This window comes from Rhipicephalus microplus, chromosome 2, assembly GCF_043290135.1.
Source record: "Rhipicephalus microplus isolate Deutch F79 chromosome 2, USDA_Rmic, whole genome shotgun sequence".
NCBI classification, from domain to species: domain Eukaryota; kingdom Metazoa; phylum Arthropoda; class Arachnida; order Ixodida; family Ixodidae; genus Rhipicephalus; species Rhipicephalus microplus.
The window spans coordinates 75650278-75673817 of record NC_134701.1 but is presented as its reverse complement, the minus strand read 5'-3'; the positions used below and the strand labels follow the sequence as shown (position 1 = coordinate 75673817).

Genomic DNA, 23540 nt, shown 5'->3' with positions numbered 1-23540 from the left:
GAAAACTGTTGCAGAAACCCTTGGTATTGAAAAAGGATAACCCACTCTAGGCGGGACTCGAATACACAATCCCCCGTTTAGAAGACCGATGCCTTATTCGTTAGGCCACGAGGGCGATGTGAGAGCGTTGCACTACCGTTCTTTTCATTAGCGCGTTTACTCTGTGTTACAGTAAAACACACCATTGAAAGGAATTTAGGAGAAAAGGAGCGCATATGCTTTGGTTCAAGCAAGAAAACTGTGGGAGAAACCCTTTGTTAGTAAAAAAAATATAACCCACCCTCAGCGGGATTCGAACCCGAAATTCCCGGTTTAGATGACCGATGCCTTATTCGTTAGGCCACGAGGGCGATGTGCGAGCGTTGCACTACCGTTCTTTTCATTAGCGCGTTTACTCTGTGTTACAGTAAAACACACCATCGAAAGGAATTTAGGAGAAAAGGAGCGCATATGCTTTGGTTCAAGCAAGAAAACTGTGGGAGAAACCCTTTGTTAGTAAAAAAATATAACCCACCCTCGGCGGGACTCAACCCCGCCATCCCCGGTATAGGAGACCGATGCCTTATCCGTTAGGCCACGAGGGCGATGCGCGAGCGATGCACTGGCGTTTCTTTCATTAGCGCTTTTACTCTACGTTACTGTAGAACACACCATCGAAAGGAATATAGGGTTAAAGGAAACATTATGCTTTGCTTCAAGCAAGAAAACTGTAGCAAACACCCTTGGTAATGAAAAAGGATAACCCACACTCGGCGGGACTCGAACCATCAATCCCCGGTTAAGAAGACCGATGCCTTATCCCTTAGGCCACGAAGGCGATGTGTGAGTGTTGCACTGGCGTTCCTTTCATTAGCGCGTTTACTCTAGGTTACAGTAGAACACAACATCGAAAGGAATATAGGGGAAAAGTAAACGCATATGCTTTGCTTCAAGCAAGAAAACTGTTGCAGGAACCCTTGGTATTGAAAAAGGATAACCCACCCTCGGTGGGACTCGAACCCGCAATCCCCGGTATAGGAGACCGATGCCTTATCCGTTAGTCCACGAGGGTGATGAGCGAGCGATGCACTGGCGTTCTTTTCATTAGCGCTTTTACTCTAGGTTACAGTAAAACACACAATCGAAAGGAATATAGGGGAAAAGAAAATGCATATGCTTTGGTTCAAGCAAGAAAACTGTGGGAGAAACCCTTTGTTAGTAAAAAAATATAACCCACCCTCAGCGGGATTCGAACCCGAAATTCCCGGTTTAGATGACCGAAGCTTTATCCGTTACGCCACGAAGGCGATGTGTGAGTGTTGCACTGGCGTTCCTTTCATTAGCGCGTTTACTCTAGGTTACAGTAGAACACAACATCGAAAAGAATATAGGGGAAAAGTAAACGCATATGCTTTGCTTCATGCAAGAAAACTGTAGCACAAACTCTTGGTAATGAAAAAGGATAACCCACCCTCGGCGGCACTCGCACCCGCAATCCTCGGTTTAGAAGTCTGATGTATTATCCGTTAGGCCATGAGGGCAATAGGCGAGCGATGCACTGGCGTTCCTTTCATTAGCGCTTTTACTTTAGGTTACAGAAGAACACACCATCGAAAGGAATATAGGGGAAAAGGAAACGCATATGATTTGCTGCAAGCAAGAAAACTGTAGCAGAAACCCTTTATCATGAAAAAAAATATCTCACCCTCGGCGGGACTCGACCCCGCCATCCCCGGTATAGGAGACCGATGCCTTATCCGTTAGGCCACGAGGGCGATGCGCGAGCGATGCACTGGCGTTTCTTTCATTAGCGCTTTTGCTCTACGTTACTGTAGAACACACCATCGAAAGGAATGTAGGGTTAAAGGAAACGCTTATGCTTTGCTTCAAGCAAGAAAACTGTAGCAAACACCCTTGGTAATGAAAAAGGATAACCCACACTCGGCGGGACTCGAACCATCAATCTCCGGTTAAGAAGACCGATGCCTTATCCCTTAGGCCACGAGAGAAATGTGCGGCTGACGCACTAACATCCCTTTCATTAGCGCTTTTACTTTAGGTTACAGTAGAACACACAATCGAAATTAATTTAGGAGAAAGGGAAATGCACATGCTTTGGTTCAAGCAAGAAAACTGTAGCAGAAACCCTTTGTTAATGAAAAAGGATAACCCACCCTCGGCGGGACTCGAACCCGCAATCTTCCATTTAGAAGACCGATGCCTTATTCGTTAGGCCACAAGAGCGATGTGCGACCGATGCACTGGCGTTCCTTTCATTAGCGCTTTTATTTTAGGTTACAGTAAAACACACCATCGAAAGGAATATAGGGAAAAGGAAATGCATATGCTTTGGTTCAAGCAAGAAAACTGTGGGAGAAACCCTTTGTTAATAAAAAAGGATAACCCACCCTCGGCGGGACTCGAACCCGCAATCCCCGGTTTAGAAGACCGATGCCTTATCCGTTAGGCCTCGAAGGCGATGTGCGAGTGATGCACTGACGTTCTTTTCATTAGCACGTTTACTCTAGGTTACAGTAAAACACAACATCGAAAGGAATATAGGGGAAAAGAAACGCATATGCTTTGCTTCAAGCAAGAAAACTGTAGCAGAAACCTTTTCTGTGAATGAAAAAAAAAATAACATACCCTCGGCGGGACTCGAACTCGCACTCCCCGGTTTAGGAGACCGATGCTTTATTCGGTAGGCCACGAGGGCCATGTGCGGGCGATGCACTGGCGTTCCATTCATTAGCGCTTTTACTCTAGGTTGCAGTAGAACACACCATCGAAAGGAATATAGGGGAAAAGGAAACGCACATGCTTTGCTGCAAGCAAGAAAACTGTAGCAGAAACCCTTTGTTAATGAAAAAGAATATCCCACTCTCGGTGGGACTCGACCCCGCCATCCACGGTTTAGGAGACCGAAGCCTTATCCGTTAGGCCACGAGGGCGATGTGCGAGCGATGCACTGGCGTTCCTTTCATTAGCACTTTTACTGTAGGTTACTGTAGAACCCACCATCGAAAGGAATATAGGGGAAAAGAAGCGCATATGCTTTGCTTCAAGCAAGAAAACTGTAGCAGAAACCTTTTCTGTGAATGAAAAAAAAAATAACATACCCTTGGCGGGACTCGAAGTCGCACTCCCGGTTTAGGAGACCGATGCCTTATCCGTTAGGCCACGAAGGCGATGTGCGAGCAATGCACTGGCGTTCCTTTCATTAGCACTTTTACTCTAGGTTACTGTAAAACCCACCATCGAGAGGAATATAGGGAAAAAGGAAACGCATATGCTTTGCTTCAAGCAAGAAAACTGTAGCAGAAACCCTTGGTACTGAAATAGTATAACCCACCGTCGGCAGGACTCGAACCCGCAATCCCGGTTTAGAAGACCCATGCCTTATCCGTTAGGCCACGAGGGCGATGTGTGAGCGATGCACAGGCGTTCCTTTCATTAGCGCATTTACTCTAGGTTGCAGTAGAACACATCTTCCAAAGGAATATAGGGGAAAAGGAAACGCATACGCTTTGCTTCAAGCAAGAAAACTGTAGCACAAACCCTTTGTTAATGAAAAACAGTAACCCACAATCGGCGGGACTCGAACCCGATATCCCCGGTTTCGAATACCGATGCCTTATCCGTTAGGCCATTAGGTCGATGTGCGAGCGATGCACTAGTGTTCTTTTCATTAGCGCGTTTACTCTAGGTTACAGTAGAACACACCATTTAAATTATTATAGGAGAAAGGAAAATGCACATGCTTTGGTTGAAGCAAGAAAACTGTAGCAGAAACCATTTGTTAATGAAAAAGGATAACACACCCTCGGCGGGACTCGAACCCGAAATCCCCCGTTTAGAAGACCGATGCCTTATTCTTTAGGCCACGAGGGCGATGTGCGAGCGATGCACTAGCGTTCTTTTCATTAGCGCGTTTACTCTAGGTTACAGTAAAACACACCGTCGAAAGGAATATTGGAGAACACACCGTCGAAAGGAATATAGGTTGGGCCACGAGGGCGATGTGCGGGCGATGCACTGGCGTTCCTTTCATTAGCGCTTTTACTCTAGGTTGCAGTAAAACACACCATCGAAAGGAATATAGCGGAAAAGAAAACGCATTTGCTTTGCTGCAAGCAAGAAAACTGTAGCAGAAACCCTTTATAATGAAAAAAAATATCTCACCCTCGGCGGGACTCGACCCCGCCATCCCCGGTATAGGAGACCGATGCCTTATCCGTTAGGCCACGAGGGTGATGTGCGAGCGATGCACTGGCGTTCTTTTCATTAGCGCTTTCACTCTAGGTTACAGTAAAACACACTATCGAAAGGAATATAGGGGAAAAGAAAATGCATATGCTTTGGTTCAAGCAAGAAAACTGTGGGAGAAACTCTTTGTTAGTAAAAAAAATATAACCCACCCTCGGCGGGACTCGAACCCGCGATCCCCGGTTTAGAAGACCGATGCCTTATCCGTTAGGCCTCGAAGGCGATGTGCGAGTGATGCACTGACGTTCTTTTCATTAGCACGTTTACTCTAGGTTACAGTAAAACACAACATCGAAAGGAATATAGGGGAAAAGAAGCGCATATGCTTTGCTTCAAGCAAGAAAACTGTAGCAGAAACCTTTTCTGTGAATGAAAAAAAAAAATAACATACCCTCGGCGGGACTCGAACTCGCACTCCCCGGTTTAGGAGACCGATGCTTTATTCGGTAGGCCACGAGGGCGATGTGCGGGCGATGCACTGGCGTTCCATTCATTAGCGCTTTTACTCTAGGTTGCAGTAGAACACACCATCGAAAGGAATATAGGGGAAAAGGAAACGCACATGCTTTGCTGCAAGCAAGAAAACTGTAGCAGAAACCCTTTGTTAATGAAAAAGAATATCCCACTCTCGGTGGGACTCGACCCCGCCATCCACGGTTTAGGAGACCGATGCCTTATCCGTTAGGCCACGAGGGCGATGTGCGAGCGATGCACTGGCGTTCCTTTCATTAGCACTTTTACTCTAGGTTACTGTAGAACCCACCATCGAAAGGAATATAGGGGAAAAGAAGCGCATATGCTTTGCTTCAAGCAAGAAAACTGTAGCAGAAACCTTTTCTGTGAATGAAAAAAAAATAACATACCCTTGGCGGGACTCGAAGTCGCACTCCCGGTTTAGGAGACCGATGCCTTATCCGTTAGGCCACGAAGGCGATGTGCGAGCAATGCACTGGCGTTCCTTTCATTAGCACTTTTACTCTAGGTTACTGTAAAACCCACCATCGAGAGGAATATAGGGGAAAAGGAAACGCATATGCTTTGCTTCAAGCAAGAAAACTGTAGCAGAAACCCTTGGTATTGAAATAGTATAACCCACCGTCGGCAGGACTCGAACCCGCAATCCCGGTTTAGAAGACCCATGCCTTATCCGTTAGGCCACGAGGGCGATGTGTGAGCGATGCACAGGCGTTCCTTTCATTAGCGCATTTACTCTAGGTTGCAGTAGAGCACATCTTCCAAAGGAATATAGGGGAAAAGGAAACGCATACGCTTTGCTTCAAGCAAGAAAACTGTAGCACAAACCCTTTGTTAATGAAAAAGAGTAACCCACAATCGGCGGGACTCGAACCCGATATCCCCGGTTTCGAATACCGATGCCTTATCCGTTAGGCCATTAGGTCGATGTGCGAGCGATGCACTAGTGTTCTTTTCATTAGCGCGTTTACTCTAGGTTACAGTAGAACACACCATTTAAATTATTATAGGAGAAAGGAAAATGCACATGCTTTGGTTGAAGCAAGAAAACTGTAGCAGAAACCATTTGTTAATGAAAAAGGATAACACACCCTCGGCGGGACTCGAACCCGAAATCCCCCGTTTAGAAGACCGATGCCTTATTCTTTAGGCCACGAGGTCGATGTGCGAGCGATGCACTAGCGTTCTTTTCATTAGCGCGTTTACTCTAGGTTACAGTAAAACACACCGTCGAAAGGAATATTGGAGAACACACCGTCGAAAGGAATATAGGTTGGGCCACGAGGGCGATGTGCGGGCGATGCACTGGCGTTCCTTTCATTAGCGCTTTTACTCTAGGTTGCAGTAAAACACACCATCGAAAGGAATATAGCGGAAAAGAAAACGCATTTGCTTTGCTGCAAGCAAGAAAACTGTAGCAGAAACCCTTTATAATGAAAAAAAATATCTCACCCTCGGCGGGACTCGACCCCGCCATCCCCGGTATAGGAGACCGATGCCTTATCCGTTAGTCCACGAGGGTGATGTGCGAGCGATGCACTGGCGTTCTTTTCATTAGCGCTTTCACTCTAGGTTACAGTAAAACACACTATCGAAAGGAATATAGGGGAAAAGAAAATGCATATGCTTTGGTTCAAGCAAGAAAACTGTGGGAGAAACTCTTTGTTAGTAAAAAAAATATAACCCACCCTCGGCGGGACTCGAACCCGCAATCCCCGGTTTAGAAGACCGATGCCTTATCCGTTAGGCCTCGAAGGCGATGTGCGAGTGATGCACTGACGTTCTTTTCATTAGCACGTTTACTCTAGGTTACAGTAAAACACAACATCGAAAGGAATATAGGGGAAAAGAAGCGCATATGCTTTGCTTCAAGCAAGAAAACTGTAGCAGAAACCTTTTCTGTGAATGAAAAAAAAAAATAACATACCCTCGGCGGGACTCGAACTCGCACTCCCCGGTTTAGGAGACCGATGCTTTATTCGGTAGGCCACGAGGGCGATGTGCGGGCGATGCACTGGCGTTCCATTCATTAGCGCTTTTACTCTAGGTTGCAGTAGAACCCACCATCGAAAGGAATATAGGGGAAAAGAAGCGCATATGCTTTGCTTCAAGCAAGAAAACTGTAGCAGAAACCTTTTCTGTGAATGAAAAAAAAATAACATACCCTTCGCGGGACTCGAAGTCGCACTCCCGGTTTAGGAGACCGATGCCTTATCCGTTAGGCCACGAAGGCGATGTGCGAGCAATGCACTGGCGTTCCTTTCATTAGCACTTTTACTCTAGGTTACTGTAAAACCCACCATCGAGAGGAATATAGGGGAAAAGGAAACGCATATGCTTTGCTTCAAGCAAGAAAACTGTAGCAGAAACCCTTGGTATTGAAATAGTATAACCCACCGTCGGCAGGACTCGAACCCGCAATCCCGGTTTAGAAGACCCATGCCTTATCCGTTAGGCCACGAGGGCGATGTGTGAGCGATGCACAGGCGTTCCTTTCATTAGCGCATTTACTCTAGGTTGCAGTAGAGCACATCTTCCAAAGGAATATAGGGGAAAAGGAAACGCATACGCTTTGCTTCAAGCAAGAAAACTGTAGCACAAACCCTTTGTTAATGAAAAAGAGTAACCCACAATCGGCGGGACTCGAACCCGATATCCCCGGTTTCGAATACCGATGCCTTATCCGTTAGGCCATTAGGTCGATGTGCGAGCGACGCACTAGTGTTCTTTTCATTAGCGCGTTTACTCTAGGTTACAGTAGAACACACCATTTAAATTATTATAGGAGAAAGGAAAATGCACATGCTTTGGTTGAAGCAAGAAAACTGTAGCAGAAACCATTTGTTAATGAAAAAGGATAACACACCCTCGGCGGGACTCGAACCCGAAATCCCCCGTTTAGAAGACCGATGCCTTATTCTTTAGGCCACGAGGGCGATGTGCGAGCGATGCACTAGCGTTCTTTTCATTAGCGCGTTTACTCTAGGTTACACTAAAACACACCGTCGAAAGGAATATTGGAGAACACACCGTCGAAAGGAATATAGGTTGGGCCACGAGGGCGATGTGCGGGCGATGCACTGGCGTTCCTTTCATTAGCACTTTTACTCTAGGTTGCAGTAAAACACACCATCGAAAGGAATATAGCGGAAAAGAAAACGCATTTGCTTTGCTGCAAGCAAGAAAACTGTAGCAGAAACCCTTTATAATGAAAAAAAATATCTCACCCTCGGCGGGACTCGACCCCGCCATCCCCGGTATAGGAGACCGATGCCTTATCCGTTAGGCCACGAGGGTGATGTGCGAGCGATGCACTGGCGTTCTTTTCATTAGCGCTTTTACTTTAGGTTACAGTAAAACACACTATCGAAAGGAATATAGGGGAAAAGAAAATGCATATGCTTTGGTTCAAGCAAGAAAACTGTGGGAGAAACTCTTTGTTAGTAAAAAAAATATAACCCACCCTCGGCGGCACTCGCACCCGCAATCCCCGGTTTAGAAGTCCGACGCCTTATCCGTTAGGCCACGAGGGCAATAGGCGAGCGATGCACTGGCGTTCCTTTCATTAGCGCTTTTACTTTAGGTTACAGAAGAACACACCATCGAATGGAAAATAGGAGAAAGGGAAATACCCTTGCTTTGGTTCAAGCGAGAAAACTAGCAAAACCCTTTGGTACTGAAAAAGGTTATCCCAACCTCGGCGGGACTCAAACCCGCAATCCCAGGTTTAGGAGAATGATGCCTTATCCGTTAGGCCACGAGGGCGATGTGCGAGCGATGCACTGGCGTTTCTTTCATTAGCGCTTTTACTCTACGTTACTGTAGAACACACCATCGAAAGGAATATAGGAGAAAAGAAAACGCTTATGCTTTGCTTCAAGCAAGAAAACTGTAGCAAACACCCTTGGTAATGAAAAAGGATAACTCACCCTTGGTGGACTCGAACCCGCAATCACCGGTTTAGGAGACCGATGCCTTATCCGTTAGGCCACGAGGGCGATGTGCGAGCGATGCACTAGCGTTCCTTTCATTAGCACGTTTACTCTAGGTTACTGTAGAACCCACCATCGAAAGGAATATAAAGGAAAAGGAAACGCAGATGCTTTGCTTCAAGCAAGAAAACTGTAGCTGAAACCCTTGGTATTGAGTAAGAATATTCCACCTTTGGTGGGACTCGAACCCGCAATCCCCGGTTCAGGAGACCGATGCCTTATCCGTTAGGCCACGAGGGCGATGTGCGAGTGAAGCACTGGCGTTCCTTTCATTAGCGCTTTTACTCTAGGTTGCAGTAGAATACACCAACGAAAGAAATTTAGGGGAAAAGGGAACGCATATGATTTGCTTCAAGCAAGAAAACTGTAGAAAAAACTCTTTGTTAATGAAAAAGAATATCCCACCTTTGGCGGGACTCGAACCCGCCATCCCCGGTTTAGGAGAACGATGCCTTATTCGTTAGGCCACGAGGGCGATGTGCGAGCAATGCACTGGCGTTCCTTTCATTAGCACGTTTACTCTAGGTTACAGTAGAACACACCATTTAAATTATTATAGGAGAAAGGAAAATACACATGCTTTGGTTGAAGCAAGAAAACTGTAGCAGAAACCCTTTGTTAATGAAAAAGGATAACACACCCTCGGCGGGACTCGAACCCGCAATCCCCCGTTTAGAAGACCGATGCCTTATTCTTTAGGCCACGAGGGCGATGTGCGAGCGATGCACTAGCGTTCTTTTCATTAGCGCGTTTACTCTAGGTTACAGTAAAACACACCATCGAAAGGAATATAGGAGAAAAGGAGCGCATATGCTTTGCTTCAAACAAGAAAACTGTAGCAGGAACCTTTTGTTAATGAAAAAGAATAGCCCACCCTTGGCGGGACTCGAACCTGCAATCCCGGTTTAGGATACCGATGCCTTATCCGTTTGGCCACGAAGGCGATGTGCGAGTGTTGCACTGGCGTTCCTTTCATTAGCGCGTTTACTCTAGGTTACAGTACAACACAACATCGAAAGGAATATAGGGGAAACGTAAACGCATATGCTTTGCTTCAAGCAAGAAAACTGTAGCACAAACCCTCGGTAATGAAAAAGGATAACCCACCCTCGGCGGCACTCGCACCCGCCATCCCCGGTTTAGAAGACCGATGCCTTATCCGTTAGGCCATTAGGGCGATGTGCGAGTGATGCACTAGCGTTCTTTTCATTAGCGCGTTTACTCTAGGTTACAGTAGAACACACCATTTAAATTAATATAGGAGAAAGGGAAACGCATATGCTCTGCTTCAAGCAAGAAAACTGTTGCAGAAACCCTTGGTATTGAAAAAGGATAACCCACCCTCGGCGGGACTCGAATCCACAATCCCCCGTTTAGAAGACCAATGCCTTATTCGTTAGGCCTCGAGGGCGATGTGCGAGCGTTGCACTACCGTTCTTTTCATTAGCGCGTTTACTCTGTGTTACAGTAAAACACACCATCGAAAGGAATTTAGGAGAAAAGGAGCGCATATGCTTTGCTTCAAACAAGAAAACTGTAGCAGAAACCCTTGGTATTGAAAAAGGATAACACACCCTTGGCGGGACTTGAACCCGCAATCGCCGGTTTAGAAAACCGATGCCTTATCCGTTAGGCCACAAGGGCGATGTGTAGCGATGCACTGGCGTTCCTTTCATTAGAACGTTTACTCTAGGTTACTGTAGAACACACCATCGAAAGGAATATAGGGGAAAAGGAAACGCATATGCTCTGCTTCAAAAAAGAAAACTGTTGCAGAAACCCTTGGTATTGAAAAAGGATAACCCACCCTCGGCGGGACTCGAATCCGCAATCCTGGTTTAGAAGACCGGTGCCTTATCCGTTAGGCCACGAGGGCGATGTGCCAGCGATGCACAGGCGTTCCTTTCATTAGCGCTTTTACTCTAGGTTGCAGTAGAATACACCAACGAAAGAAATTTAGGGGAAAAGGGAACGCATATGATTTGCTTCAAGCAAGAAAACTGTAGAAAAAACCCTTTGTTAATGAAAAAGAATATCCCACCTTTGGCGGGACTCGAACCCGCAATCCCCGGTTTAGGAGAACGATGCCTTATTCGTTAGGCCACGAGGGCGATGTGCGAGCAATGCACTGGCGTTCCTTTCATTAGCACGTTTACTCTAGGTTACAGTAGAACACACCATTTAAATTATTATAGGAGAAAGGAAAATGCACATGCTTTGGTTGAAGCAAGAAAACTGTAGCAGAAACCCTTTGTTAATGAAAAAGGATAACACACCCTCGGCGGGACTCGAACCCGCAATCCCCCGTTTAGAAGACCGATGCCTTATTCTTTAGGCCACGAGGGCGATGTGGGAGCGATGCACTAGCGTTCTTTTCATTAGCGCGTTTACTCTAGGTTACAGTAAAACACACCATCGAAAGGAATATAGGAGAAAAGGAGCGCATATGCTTTGCTTCAAACAAGAAAACTGTAGCAGGAACCTTTTGTTAATGAAAAAGAATAGCCCACCCTTGGCGGGACTCGAACCTGCAATCCCGGTTTAGGATACCGATGCCTTACCCGTTTGGCCACGAAGGCGATGTGCGAGTGTTGCACTGGCGTTCCTTTCATTAGCGCGTTTACTCTAGGTTACAGTACAACACAACATCGAAAGGAATATAGGGGAAAAGTAAACGCATATGCTTTGCTTCAAGCAAGAAAACTGTAGCACAAACCCTCGGTAATGAAAAAGGATAACCCACCCTCGGCGGCACTCGCACCCGCCATCCCCGGTTTAGAAGACCGATGCCTTATCCGTTAGGCCATTAGGGCGATGTGCGAGTGATGCACTAGCGTTCTTTTCATTAGCGCGTTTACTCTAGGTTACAGTAGAACACACCATTTAAATTAATATAGGAGAAAGGGAAACGCATATGCTCTGCTTCAAGCAAGAAAACTGTTGCAGAAACCCTTGGTATTGAAAAAGGATAACCCACCCTCGGCGGGACTCGAATCCACAATCCCCCGTTTAGAAGACCGATGCCTTATTCGTTAGGCCTCGAGGGCGATGTGCGAGCGTTGCACTACCGTTCTTTTCATTAGCGCGTTTACTCTGTGTTACAGTAAAACACACCATCGAAAGGAATTTAGGAGAAAAGGAGCGCATATGCTTTGCTTCAAACAAGAAAACTGTAGCAGAAACCCTTGGTATTGAAAAAGGATAACACACCCTCGGCGGGACTTGAACCCGCAATCGCCGGTTTAGAAAACCGATGCCTTATCCGTTAGGCCACAAGGGCGATGTGTAGCGATGCACTGGCGTTCCTTTCATTAGAACGTTTACTCTAGGTTACTGTAGAACACACCATCGAAAGGAATATAGGGGAAAAGGAAACGCATATGCTCTGCTTCAAAAAGGAAAACTGTTGCAGAAACCCTTGGTATTGAAAAAGGATAACCCACCCTCGGCGGGACTCGAATCCGCAATCCTGGTTTAGAAGACCGGTGCCTTATCCGTTAGGCCACGAGGGCGATGTGCCAGCGATGCACAGGCGTTCCTTTCATTAGCGCTTTTACTCTAGGTTGCAGTAGAACTCATCATCGAAAGGAATATAGGGGGAAAGGAAATGCACATGCTTTGCTTCAAGCAAGAAAACTGTAGCACAAACCCTTTGTTAATGAAAAAGAGTAACCCACCCTCGGTGGAACTCGAATCTGTCATTCCCGGTTTAGGAGACCGATGCCTTATCCGTTAGGCCATGAGGGCGATGTGCGAGCGATGCACTAGCATTCTTTTCATTAGCGCGTTTACTCTAGGTTACAGTAGAAGCCATCATCGAAAGGAATATAGGGGAAAAGGAAAAGCACATGCTTTGGTTCAAGCAAGAAAACTTTGGGAGAAACCCTTTGTTAATAAAAAAGGATAACCCACCCTCCGCGGCATTCGAACCCGCAATCCCCTTTTTAGAATACCGATGCTTTATTCGTTAGGCCACGAGGCCGATGTGCGAGTGATGCCATGGGGTTCCTTTTATTGGCGCGTTTACTCTAGGTTACAGTAGAACACAACATCGAAAGGAATACATGGGGAAAAGAAGCGCATAAGCTTTGCTTCAAGCAAAAAAACTGTAGCATAAACCTTTTCGGTGAATGAAAAAAAAAATAACCTACCCTCGGCGGGACTCGAACCCGCAATCCCCGGTTTAGGAGACCGATGCCTTATCCGTTGGGCCACGAGGGCGATGTGCGGGCGATGCACTGGCGTTCCTTTCATTAGCGCTTTTACACTCGGTTGCAGTAGAACACACCATTGAAAGGAATACAGCGGAAAAGAAAACGCATTTGCTTTGCTGCAAGCAAGAAAACTGTAGCAGAAACCCTTTATTAGTGAAAAAAAATATCTCACCCTCGGCGGGACTCGAACCCGAAATCCCCGGTTTAGGAGACCGATGCCTTATCCGTTAGGCCATGATGGCGATAGCGGGCGGTGCACTGGCGTTCCTTTCATTAGCGCTTTTTCTCTAGGTTGCAGTAGAACACACCAACGAAAGGAATATAGTGGAAAAGGAAACGCATATGCTTTGGTTCAAGCCAGAAAACTGTGGGAGAAACCCTTTGTTAGTAAAAAAATATAACCCACCCTCAGCGGGACTCGAACCCGAAATTCCCGGTTTAGAAGACCGATGCCTTATTCGTTAGGCCACGAAGGCGATGTGCGAGTATTGCACTGGCGTTCCTTCCATTAGCGCGTTTACTCTCTGTTACAGTAGAACACAACATCGAAAGGAATAGAGGGGAAAAGGAAACGCATGTGCTTTGCTTCAAGCAAGAAAACTGTAGCACAAACCCTTGGTAATGAAAAAGGATAACCCACCCTCGGCGGCACTCGCACCCGCAATCCCCGGTTTAGAAGTCCGACGCCTTATCCGTTAGGCCACGAGGGCAATTGCGAGCGATGCACAGGCGTTCCTTTCATTAGCGCTTTTACTTTAGGTTACAGAAGAACACACCATCGAAAGGAAAATAGGAGAAAGGGAAATGGACTTGCTTTGGTTCAAGCGAAAAAACTAGCAAAACCCTTTGTTAATGAAAAAGGATAACCGACCCTCGGTGGGACTCGAACCCGCGATCCCCCGTTTAGAAGACCGATGCCTTACTCGTTAGCCCAAGAGGGCGATGTGCGAGCGATGCACTAGCGTTCTTTCCAATAGCGCGTTTACTCTAGGTTACAGTAGAATACATCATCCAAAGGAATATAGGGGTAAAGCAAACGCATATAATTTGCTTCAAGGAAGAAAACTGTAGCACAAACCTTTTGGTAATGAAAAAGGTTATCCCAACCTCGGCGGGACTCGAACCCGCAATCCCCGGTTTAGGAGACCGATGCCTTATCCGTTAGGCCACGAGGGCGATGTGCGAGCGATGCACTGGCGCTTTTTTCATTAGCGCTTTTACTCTACGTTACTGTAGAACACACCATCGAAAGGAATATAGGAGAAAAGGAAACGCTTATGCTTTGCTTCAAGCAAGAAAACAGTAGCAAACACCCTTGGTAATGAAAAAGGATAACCCACACTCTGCGGGACTCGAACCATCAATCCCCGGTTAAGAAGACCGATGGCTTATCCGTTAGGCCACGAAAGAAATGTGCGATTGACGCACTAACGTCCCTTTCATTAGCGCTTTTACTTTAGGTTACAGTAGAACACACCATTTAAATAAATATAGGAGAAAGGGAAATGCACATGCTTTGGTTGAAGCAAGAAACTGTAGCAGAAACCCTTTGTTAACGAAAAAGGATAACACACCGTCGGCGGGACTCGAACCCGCAAACCGCCGTTTAGAAGACCGATGCCTTTTTTTTAGGCCACGAGGGCGATGTGCGAGCGATGCACTAGCGTTCTTTTCATTAGCGCGTTTACTCTAGGTTACAGTAAAACACACCATCGAAAGGAATATAGGAGAAAAGGAGCGCATATGCTTTGCTTCAAACAAGAAAACTGTAGCAGAAACCTTTTGTTAATGAAAAAGAATAGCCCACCCTTGGCGGGACTCGAACCTGCAATCCCGGTTTAGGAGACCGATGCCTTATCCGTTAGGCCACGAGGGCGATATGCGAGTGATGCACTGGCGTTCGTTTCATTGGCGCTTTTACTCTAGGTTGCAATAGAACACATTATCCAAAGAAATATAGGGGAAAAGGAAACGCATATGCTTTGCTTCAAGCAAGAAAATTGTAGCAGAAACCCTTTTGTTATTGAAAAAGGATCACCCACCCCAGCAGGACTCGAACCCGCCATCCCCGGATTAGAAGACCGATGCCTTATTCGTTAGGCCACAAGAGCGAAGTGCGACCGATGCACTGGCGTTCCTTTCATTAGCGCTTTTACTCCAGGTTACAGTAAAACACACCATCGAAAGGAATATAGGGTAAAGGGAAATGCATATGCTTGGGTTCAAGCAAGAAAACTGTGGGAGAAACCCTTTGTTAGTAAAAAAGGATAACCCACCCTCGACGGGACTCGAGCCCGCAATCCCCGGTTTAGAAGACCGATGGCTTATCCGTTAGGCCACGAATGCGATGTGCGAGTGATGCACTGGCGTTACTTTCCTTAGCGCGTTTACTCTAGGTTACTGTAGAACACAACATCGAAAGGAATATAGGGGAAATGGAAATGCATATGCTTTGGTTCAAGCAAGAAAACTGTGGGAGAAACCCTTTGTTATTGAAAAAGTATAACCCACCCTCCGCGGGACTCGAACCCGCAAACCCCGGTTTATGAGACCGATGCCTTATCCGTTAGGCCACGAGAACGATGTGCGGGCGATGCACTGGCGTTCCTTTCATTAGCGCATTTACTCTAGGTTGCAGTAGAACACACCATCGAAAGGAATATAGGGGAAATAGAAATGCATATGCTTTGGTTCAAGCAAGAAAACTGTGGGAGAAACCCTTTGTTAATGAAAAAGTATAACCCACCCTTCTCGGGACTCGAACCCGCAATCCCCGGTTTATGAGACCGACGCCTTATCCGTTAGGCCATTAGGGCGATGTGCGAGCGATGCACTAGCGTTCTTTTCATTAGCGCGTTTACTCTAGGTTACAGAAGAACACATCATCTAAAGGAATATAGGGGAAAAGGAAACGCATATGATTTGCTTCAAGCAAGAAAACTGTAGCACAAACCCTTTGGTAATGAAAAAGGATATCCCAACCTCGGCGGGACTCGAACCCGCAGTCCCCGGTTTAGGAGACCGATGCCTTATCCGTTAAGTCACAAGAGGGTAGTGGGCGGTGCACTGGCGTTCCTTTCATTAGCGCTTTTACTCTAGGTTGCAGTAGAACACACCAACGAAAAAAATTTAGGAGAAAAGGGAACACATATGCTTTGCTTCACGCAAGAAAACTGTAGCACAAACCCTTTGTTAATGAAAAAGAATAACTCACCCTTGGTGAACTCGAACCCGCAATCCCCGGTTTAGGAGACCGATGCCTTATCCGTTAGGCCACGAGGGCGATGTGCGAGCGATGCACTAGCGTTCCTTTCATTAGCACGTTTACTCTAGATTACTGTAGAACCCACCATCGAAAGGAATATAGGGGAAAAGGAAACGCAGATGCTTTGGTTGAAGCCAGAAAACTGTAGCAGAAACCCTTGGTAATGAGAAAGAATATTCCACCGTTGGTGGGACTCGAACCCGCAATCCCCGGTTCAGGAGATCGATGCCTTATCCGTTAGGCCATGAGGGCGATGTGCGAGTGAAGCACTGGCGTTCCTTTCATTAGCGCTTTTACTCTAGGTTGCAGTAGAACACATCTTCCAAAGGAATATAGGGGAAAAGAAAACGCATATGCTTTGCTTCAAGCAAGAAAACTGTAGCACAAACCCTTTTTTAATGAAAAAGAGTAATCCACCCTTGGCGGGACTCGAACCCGCAATCCCCGGTTTAGGAGACCGATGCCTTATCCGTTAGGCCATGATGGCGATAGTGGGTGGAGCACTGGCGTTCCTTTCATTAGCGCTTTTACTCTAGGTTGCAGTAGAACACACCAACGAAAGAATTAGAGTGGAAAAGGAAACGCATATGCTTTGCTTCACGGAAGGAAACTGTAGCACAAACCCTTTGTTAATGAAAAAGAATAACTCACCCTTGGTGGGACTCGAACCGGCAATCCCCGGTTTAGGAGACCGATGCCTTATCCGTTAGGCCAGAGGGCGATGTGCGAGCGATGCACTGGCGTTCCTTTCATTAGCACTTTTACTCTAGGTTACTGTAGAACACACCATCGAAAGGAATATAGGGGAAAAGGAAACGCATATGCTTTGCTTCAAGCAAGCAAATTGTAGCAGAAAACCTTGGTAATGAAGAAGGATAACGCACACTCGGCGGGACTGGAACCCGCCATCCCCGGTTAAGAATACCGATGCCTTATCCGTTACGCCACGAGAGCAATGTGCGATTGTTGCACTGGCGTTCCTTTCATTAGCGCTTTTATTGTAGGTTACAGTAGAACACATCATCGAAATTAATATAGGAGAAAGGGAAATGCACATGCTTTGGTTGAAGCAAGAAAACTGTAGCAGAAAACCTTTGTTAATGAAAAAGGATAACACACCCTCGGCGGGACTCGAACCCGCCATCCCCCGTTTAGAAGACCGATGCCTTATTCGTTAGGCCACGAGGGCGATGTGCGAGTGATGCACTGGCGTTCCTTTCATTAGCGCGTTTACTCTAGGTTACAGTAGAACACAACACCGGAAGCAATTAAGGGGAAAAGAAGCGCATAAGCTTTGCTTCAAGCAAGAAAACCGTATCAGAAACCTTTCGGTGAATGAAAAAAAAATAACCTACCCCCGGCTGGACTCGAACCCACAATCCCCGGTTTAGGAGACCGATGCCTTATCCGTTAGGCCACGAGGGCGATGTTCGGGCGATGCACTGGCGTTCCATTCATCAGCGCTTTTACACTAGGTTGCAGTAGAACACACCATCGAAAGGAATATAGGGGGAAAAAAACACATATGCTTTGCTGCAAGCAAGAAAACTGTAGCAGAAACCCTTTGTTAATGAAAAAGAATATCCCACCCTCGGCGGGACTCGACCCCGCCATCCTCGGTTTAGGAGACCGATGCCTTATTTGTTAGGCCACGAGGGCGATGTGCGAGCGATGCACTGACGTTCCTTTCGTTAGCACTTTTACTCTAGGTTACTGTAGAACCCAACTTCGAAAGGACTATAGGGGAAAAGGAAACGCATATGCTTTGCTTTAGGCAAGAAAACTGTAGCAGAAACCCTTGGTAATGAAAAAGGATAACCCACCCTCGGCCGGACTCGAATCCGCAATACCGGTTTAGTAGACCGATGCCTTATTCATTAGGCCACAAGAGCGAAGTGCGACCGATGCACTGGCGTTCCTTTAATTAGCGCTTTTACTCCAGGTTACAGTAAAACACACCATCGAAAGGAATATAGGGGAAAGGGAAATGCATAAGCTTGGGTCAAGCAAGAAAACTGTGGGAGAAACCCTTTGTTAGTAAAAAAAGATAACCCACCCTCGACGGGACTCGAACCCGCAATCCCCGGTTTAGAAGACCGATGCCTTATCCGTTAGGCCACGAGGACGATGTGCGGGCGATGCACTGGCGTTCCTTTCATTAGCGCTTTTACTCTAGGTTGCAGTAGAACACACCATAGAAAAGAATATAGGGGAAATAGAAATGCATATGCTTTAATTCAAGCAAGAAAACTGTGGGAGAAACCCTTTGTTAATGAAAAAGTATAACCCACCCTTCTCGGGACTCGAACCCGAAATCCCCGGTTTATGAGACCGACGCCTTATCCGTTAGGCCATTAGGGCGATGTGCGAGCGATGCACTAGCGTTCTTTTCATTAGCGAGTTTACTCTAGGTTACAGAAGAACACATCATCTAAAGGAACATAGGGGAAAAGGAAACCCATATGATTTGCTTCAAGCAAGAAAACTGTAGCACAAACCCTTTGGTAATGAAAAAGGATATCCCAACCTCGGCGGGACTCGAACCCGCAGTCCCCGGTTTAGGAGACCGATGCCTTATCCGTTAGGCCACAAGGGGGTAGTGGGCGGTGCACTGGCGTTCCTTTCATTAGCGCTTTTACTCTAGGTTGCAGTAGAACACACCAACGAAAGAAATTTAGGGGAAAAGGGAACGCATATGCTTTGCTTCACGCAAGAAAACTGTAGCACAAACCCTTTGTTAATGAAAAAGAGTAACCCACCCTCAGCGGGACTCGAACCCGCAATTCCCGGTTTAGGAGACCGATGCCTTATCCGTTAGGCCATGATGGCGATAGTGGGCGGTGCACTGGCGTTCCTTTCATTAGCGCTTTTACTCTAGGTTGCAGTAGAACACACCAACGAAAGGAATATAGGGGAAAAGGAAACGCATATGCTTTGCTTCACGGAAGAAAACTGTAGCACAAACCCTTTGTTAATGAAAAGGATAACTCACCCTTGGTGGGACTCGAACCGGCAATCCCCGGTTTAGGAGACCGATGCCTTATGCGTTAGGCCAGAGGGCGATGTGCGAGCGATGCACTGGCGTTCCTTTCATTAGCACTTTTACTCTAGGTTACTGTAGAACACACCATCGAAAGGAATATAGGGGAAAAGGAAACGCATATGCTTTGCTTCAAGCAAGAAAATTGTAGCAGAAAACCTTGGTAATGAAAAAGGATAACCCACACTCGGCGGGACTGGAACCCGCCATCCCCGGTTAAGAATACCGATGCCTTATCCGTTACGCCACGAGAGCAATAAGCGATTGTTGCACTGGCGTTCCATTCATCAGCGCTTTTACACTAGGTTGCAGTAGAACACATCATCGAAATTAATATAGGAGAAAGGGAAATGCACATGCTTTGGTTGAAGCAAGAAAACTGTAGCAGAAACCCTTGGTAATGAAAAAGAATATCCCACCTTTGGTGGGACTCGAACCCGCAATCCCCGGTTCAGGAGACCGATGCCTTATCCGTTAGGCCACGAGGGCGATGTGCGAGTGATGCCCTGGCGTTCTTTTCATTAGCGCGTTTACTCTAGGTTACAGAAGAACACATCATCTAAAGGAATATAGGGGAAAAGGAAACGCAAATAATTTGCTTCAAGCAAGAAAACTGTAGCACAAACCCTTTGGTAATGAAAAAAGATATCCCAACCTCGGCGGCACTCGAACCCGCTGTCCCCGGTTTAGGAGACCGATGCCTTATCCGTTAGGCCACGAGGGCAATAGTGGGCGGTGCACTGGCGTTCCTTTCATTAGCGCTTTTACTCTAGGTTGCAGTAGAACACACCAACGAAAGGAATATAGGGGAAAAGGAAACGCATATGCTTTGCTTCACGGAAGAAAACTGTAGCACAAACCCTTTGTTAATGAAAAAGGATAACCCACACTCGGCGAGACTGGAACCCGCCATCCCCGGTTAAGAATTCCGATGCCTATCCGTTACGCCACGAAAGCAATGTGCGATTGTTGCACTGGTGTTCCATTCATTAGCGCTTTTACCTTAGGTTACTGTAGAACACACCATCGAAAGGAATATAGGAGAAAGGGAAATGCACTTGCTTTGGTTAAAGCGAAAAAACTGTAGCAGAAACCCTTTGTTAATGAAAAACAATAACCCACCCTTGGCGGGACTCGAACCCGCAATCCCGGGTTTAGGAGACCGATGCCTTATCCCTTAGGCCACGAGGGCGATGTTCGGGCGTTGCACTGGCGTTTCTTTCATTTGCGCTTTTACTCTAGGTGACAATAGAACACATCATCCAAAGAAATATAGGGGAAAAGGAAACGCATATGCTTTGTTTCAAGCAAGAAAAGTGTAGCAGAAACATTTTTTGTTAATGAAAAAGGATCACCCACCCCCACCAGGACTCGAACCCGCCATCCCCGGTTTAGAAGACCGATGCCTTATTCGTTAGGCCACAAGAGCGATGTGCGACCGATGCACTGGCGTTTCTTTCATTAGTGCTTTTACTCTAGGTTACAGTAAAACACACCATCGAAAGGAATATAGGGGAAAAGGAAATGCATATGCTTTGGTTCAAGCAGGAAAACTGTGGGAGAAACCCTTTGTTAGTAAAAAAGGATAACCCACCCTCGGTGGGACTCGAACCCGCAATCCCCGGTTTAGAAGACCGATGCCTCATCCGTTAGGCCACGAAGGCGATGTGCGAGTGATGCACTGGCGTTCCTTTCCTTAGCGCGTTTACACTAGGTTACAGTAGAACACAACATCGAAAGGAATATAGGGGAAAAGAAGCGCATATGCTTTTCTTCAAGCAAGAAAACTGTAGCAGAAACCTTTTCTGTGAATGATAAAAAATAACCTACCCTCGGCGGGACTCGAACTCGCAATCCCCGGTTTAGGAGACCGATGCCTTATACGTTAGGCCACGAGGGTGATGTGCGGGCGATGCACTGGCGTTCCTTTCATTAGCGCTTTTACTCTAGCTTGCAGTAGAACTCATCATCGAAAGGAATTTGGGCGAAAGAAGCGCATGTGCTTTGCTTTAAGCAAGAAAACTGTAGCAGAAACGCTTTGTTAATGAAAAAGAATATCCCACCTTTGGCGGGACTCGAACCCGCAATCCCCGGTTTAGGAGAACGATGCCTTATTCGTTAGGCCACGAGGGCAATGTGCGAGCGATGCACTGGCGTTCCTTTCATTAGCACGTTTACTCTAGGTTACTGTAGAACACACCATCGAAAGGAATATAGGGTAAAAGGAAGCGCATATGCTTTGCTTTAAGCAAGAAAACTGTAGCAGACACCCTTGGTAATGAAAAAGGATATCCCACCTTTGGCGGGACTCGAACCCGCAATCCCCGGTTTAGGAGAACGATGCCTTATTCGTTAGGCCACGAGGGCAATGTGCGAGCGATGCACAGGCGTTCCTTTCATTAACGCTTTTATTCTAGGTTGCAGTAGAACTCATCATCGAAAGGAATATAGGGGGAAAGGAAATGCACATGCTTTGCTTCAAGCAAGAAAGCTGTAGCACAAACCCTTTGTTAATGAAAAAGAGTAACCCACCCTCGGTGGAACTCGAACCTGTCATTCCCGGTTTAGGAGACCGATGCCTTATCCGTTAGGCCATGAGGGCGATGTGCGAGCGATGCACTAGCGTTCTTTTCATTAGCGCGTTTACTCTAGGTTACAGTAGAACCCATCATCGAAAGGAATATAGGGGAAAAGGAAATGCACGTGCTTTGGTTCAAGCAAGAAAACTTTGGGAGAAACCCTTTGTTAATAAAAAAGGATAACCCACCCTCCGCGGCATTCGAACCCGCAATCCCCTGTTTAGAAGACCGATGCCTTATCCGTTAGGCCACGAGGCCGATGTGCGAGTGATGCCATGGGGTTCCTTTTATTGGCGCGTTTACTCTAGGTTACAGTAGAACACAACATCGAAAGGAATATAGGAGGAAAGGAAATGCATATGCTTTGCTTTAAGCAAGAAAACTGTAGCACAAACCCTTTGTTAATGAAAAAGAGTAACCCACCCTAGGTGGGACTCGAACCTGCAATCCCCAGTTTAGGAGACCGATGCCTTACCCGTTAGGCCATGAGGGCTTTTTTTTTCTTTATTGCCTGTTTTCGGCTCACGTAAACAATAGACATATTAACTGATAATTACACAACACAATCCAAAACATTGTAAAAACCGTGGCTCAAACGATGTGGCCACGCATCTGTTAAAATGTTTTTATCGTCGATAGTAATTCGACGCGTGGCAGCCATTCTGGGGGGAAATCCTGCAACTTTTGTTCATCCACAAAATTTCTTATATACTCTTTGAAGTACTGGGTGGGTGCTCGTGCATCTACATCAAAGTGCATGGCTGCCATCCTGGATTTCCAAATGCTATGAAGAGCCATAAGCATTATCATATCATATGGGGTACCATCGTCACTTTGTATTTGCAAATAGCGGATGCCATATGCATCAATGGGGAAGTCTTTTTTGATCGTGCGCTGGAGCACGTCCCAAAGAAAGATAGCATCCCAGCAGTCAATGAATACATGCTCAATTGTCTCCTCCTTTCTGCATATTATGCAATGCGTGCCCCAAGGAACGTAGAACCCCTTTGCAGCCATCCAGGTTTTGACGGTCAGCGTACCGGTATGTAATTTAAAAAAGAAATTCTTAGCACCTGGCGATATTTTCATCACCTTGACGCGCTTTAGTACAGTGTGGCCATGGCATACATTGTAAAGGGACCGATACAAAGGCACTGGTAAAAACACATCACATAGGTCCTTGTACAACCTTCTTCGTCGGACTTGACTCAAGTATTCAAGTGAAAACCGCACTGACAGAAACCTACAAGAAAGTACAACTTCGCGGAGAAAGCCATAAACACCACCAGGTACGCTGCAGGTTGATACAACCATGTTAGGCAAGTGTTGCCCCAGGCGAAGTTGACAGACAGTGCGAAGAAATGGGTTGTCGACGTCTCTAAAGAAACAAAATCGATTGACTACCTGTCTTAAAAACAAATGCGACAAGCCGAGTCCTTCATTTCGCACTCGAAGAAATAAATTGGTCCGACTCGATCTTTCCCAAGACGATTCCCACACAAAGACAGCGAACACACGGTGAAATTTTTGGATGTTTACCCTTGAACAATGTAAGACTTGCAAGATATACCAAATTTTACTCACTAAGAATATGTTGCAAATTGTGGCTTTAGAAAACATAGACCAATTCCAGCCATTGCACTTGTTCACTCTTTCCCGCAGGTTATCCACTTGGCTCCTCCAGTACGAGTCGCTGTCTTTGTAGCATTCGAGGGGGGCACCCAAGTATTT

General features: G+C 46.4%; 7 non-coding genes across 7 annotated transcripts; all 7 read right to left on the bottom strand.

The window, feature by feature from the left end:
* Positions 1 to 4394: 4394 nt before the first annotated feature.
* Positions 4395 to 4467, bottom strand: TRNAR-UCU (transfer RNA arginine (anticodon UCU)). Its single transcript has one exon. It is a non-coding gene; the product is annotated as a tRNA-Arg (tRNA).
* A 5815-nt stretch (positions 4468 to 10282) lies between these two features.
* On the bottom strand, positions 10283 to 10355 carry TRNAR-UCU (transfer RNA arginine (anticodon UCU)). Its single transcript has one exon. It is a non-coding gene; the product is annotated as a tRNA-Arg (tRNA).
* Positions 10356 to 11918: 1563 nt separating this feature from the next.
* Positions 11919 to 11991, bottom strand: TRNAR-UCU (transfer RNA arginine (anticodon CCU)). The gene has a single exon. It is a non-coding gene; the product is annotated as a tRNA-Arg (tRNA).
* Positions 11992 to 12859: 868 nt separating this feature from the next.
* Positions 12860 to 12932, bottom strand: TRNAR-CCU (transfer RNA arginine (anticodon CCU)). Its single transcript has one exon. It is a non-coding gene; the product is annotated as a tRNA-Arg (tRNA).
* A 1096-nt stretch (positions 12933 to 14028) lies between these two features.
* On the bottom strand, positions 14029 to 14101 carry TRNAR-CCU (transfer RNA arginine (anticodon CCU)). The gene has a single exon. It is a non-coding gene; the product is annotated as a tRNA-Arg (tRNA).
* A 4142-nt stretch (positions 14102 to 18243) lies between these two features.
* On the bottom strand, positions 18244 to 18316 carry TRNAR-UCU (transfer RNA arginine (anticodon UCU)). Its single transcript has one exon. It is a non-coding gene; the product is annotated as a tRNA-Arg (tRNA).
* Positions 18317 to 18710: 394 nt separating this feature from the next.
* TRNAR-CCU (transfer RNA arginine (anticodon CCU)) lies at positions 18711 to 18786 on the bottom strand. The gene has a single exon. It is a non-coding gene; the product is annotated as a tRNA-Arg (tRNA).
* Positions 18787 to 23540: the final 4754 nt, after the last annotated feature.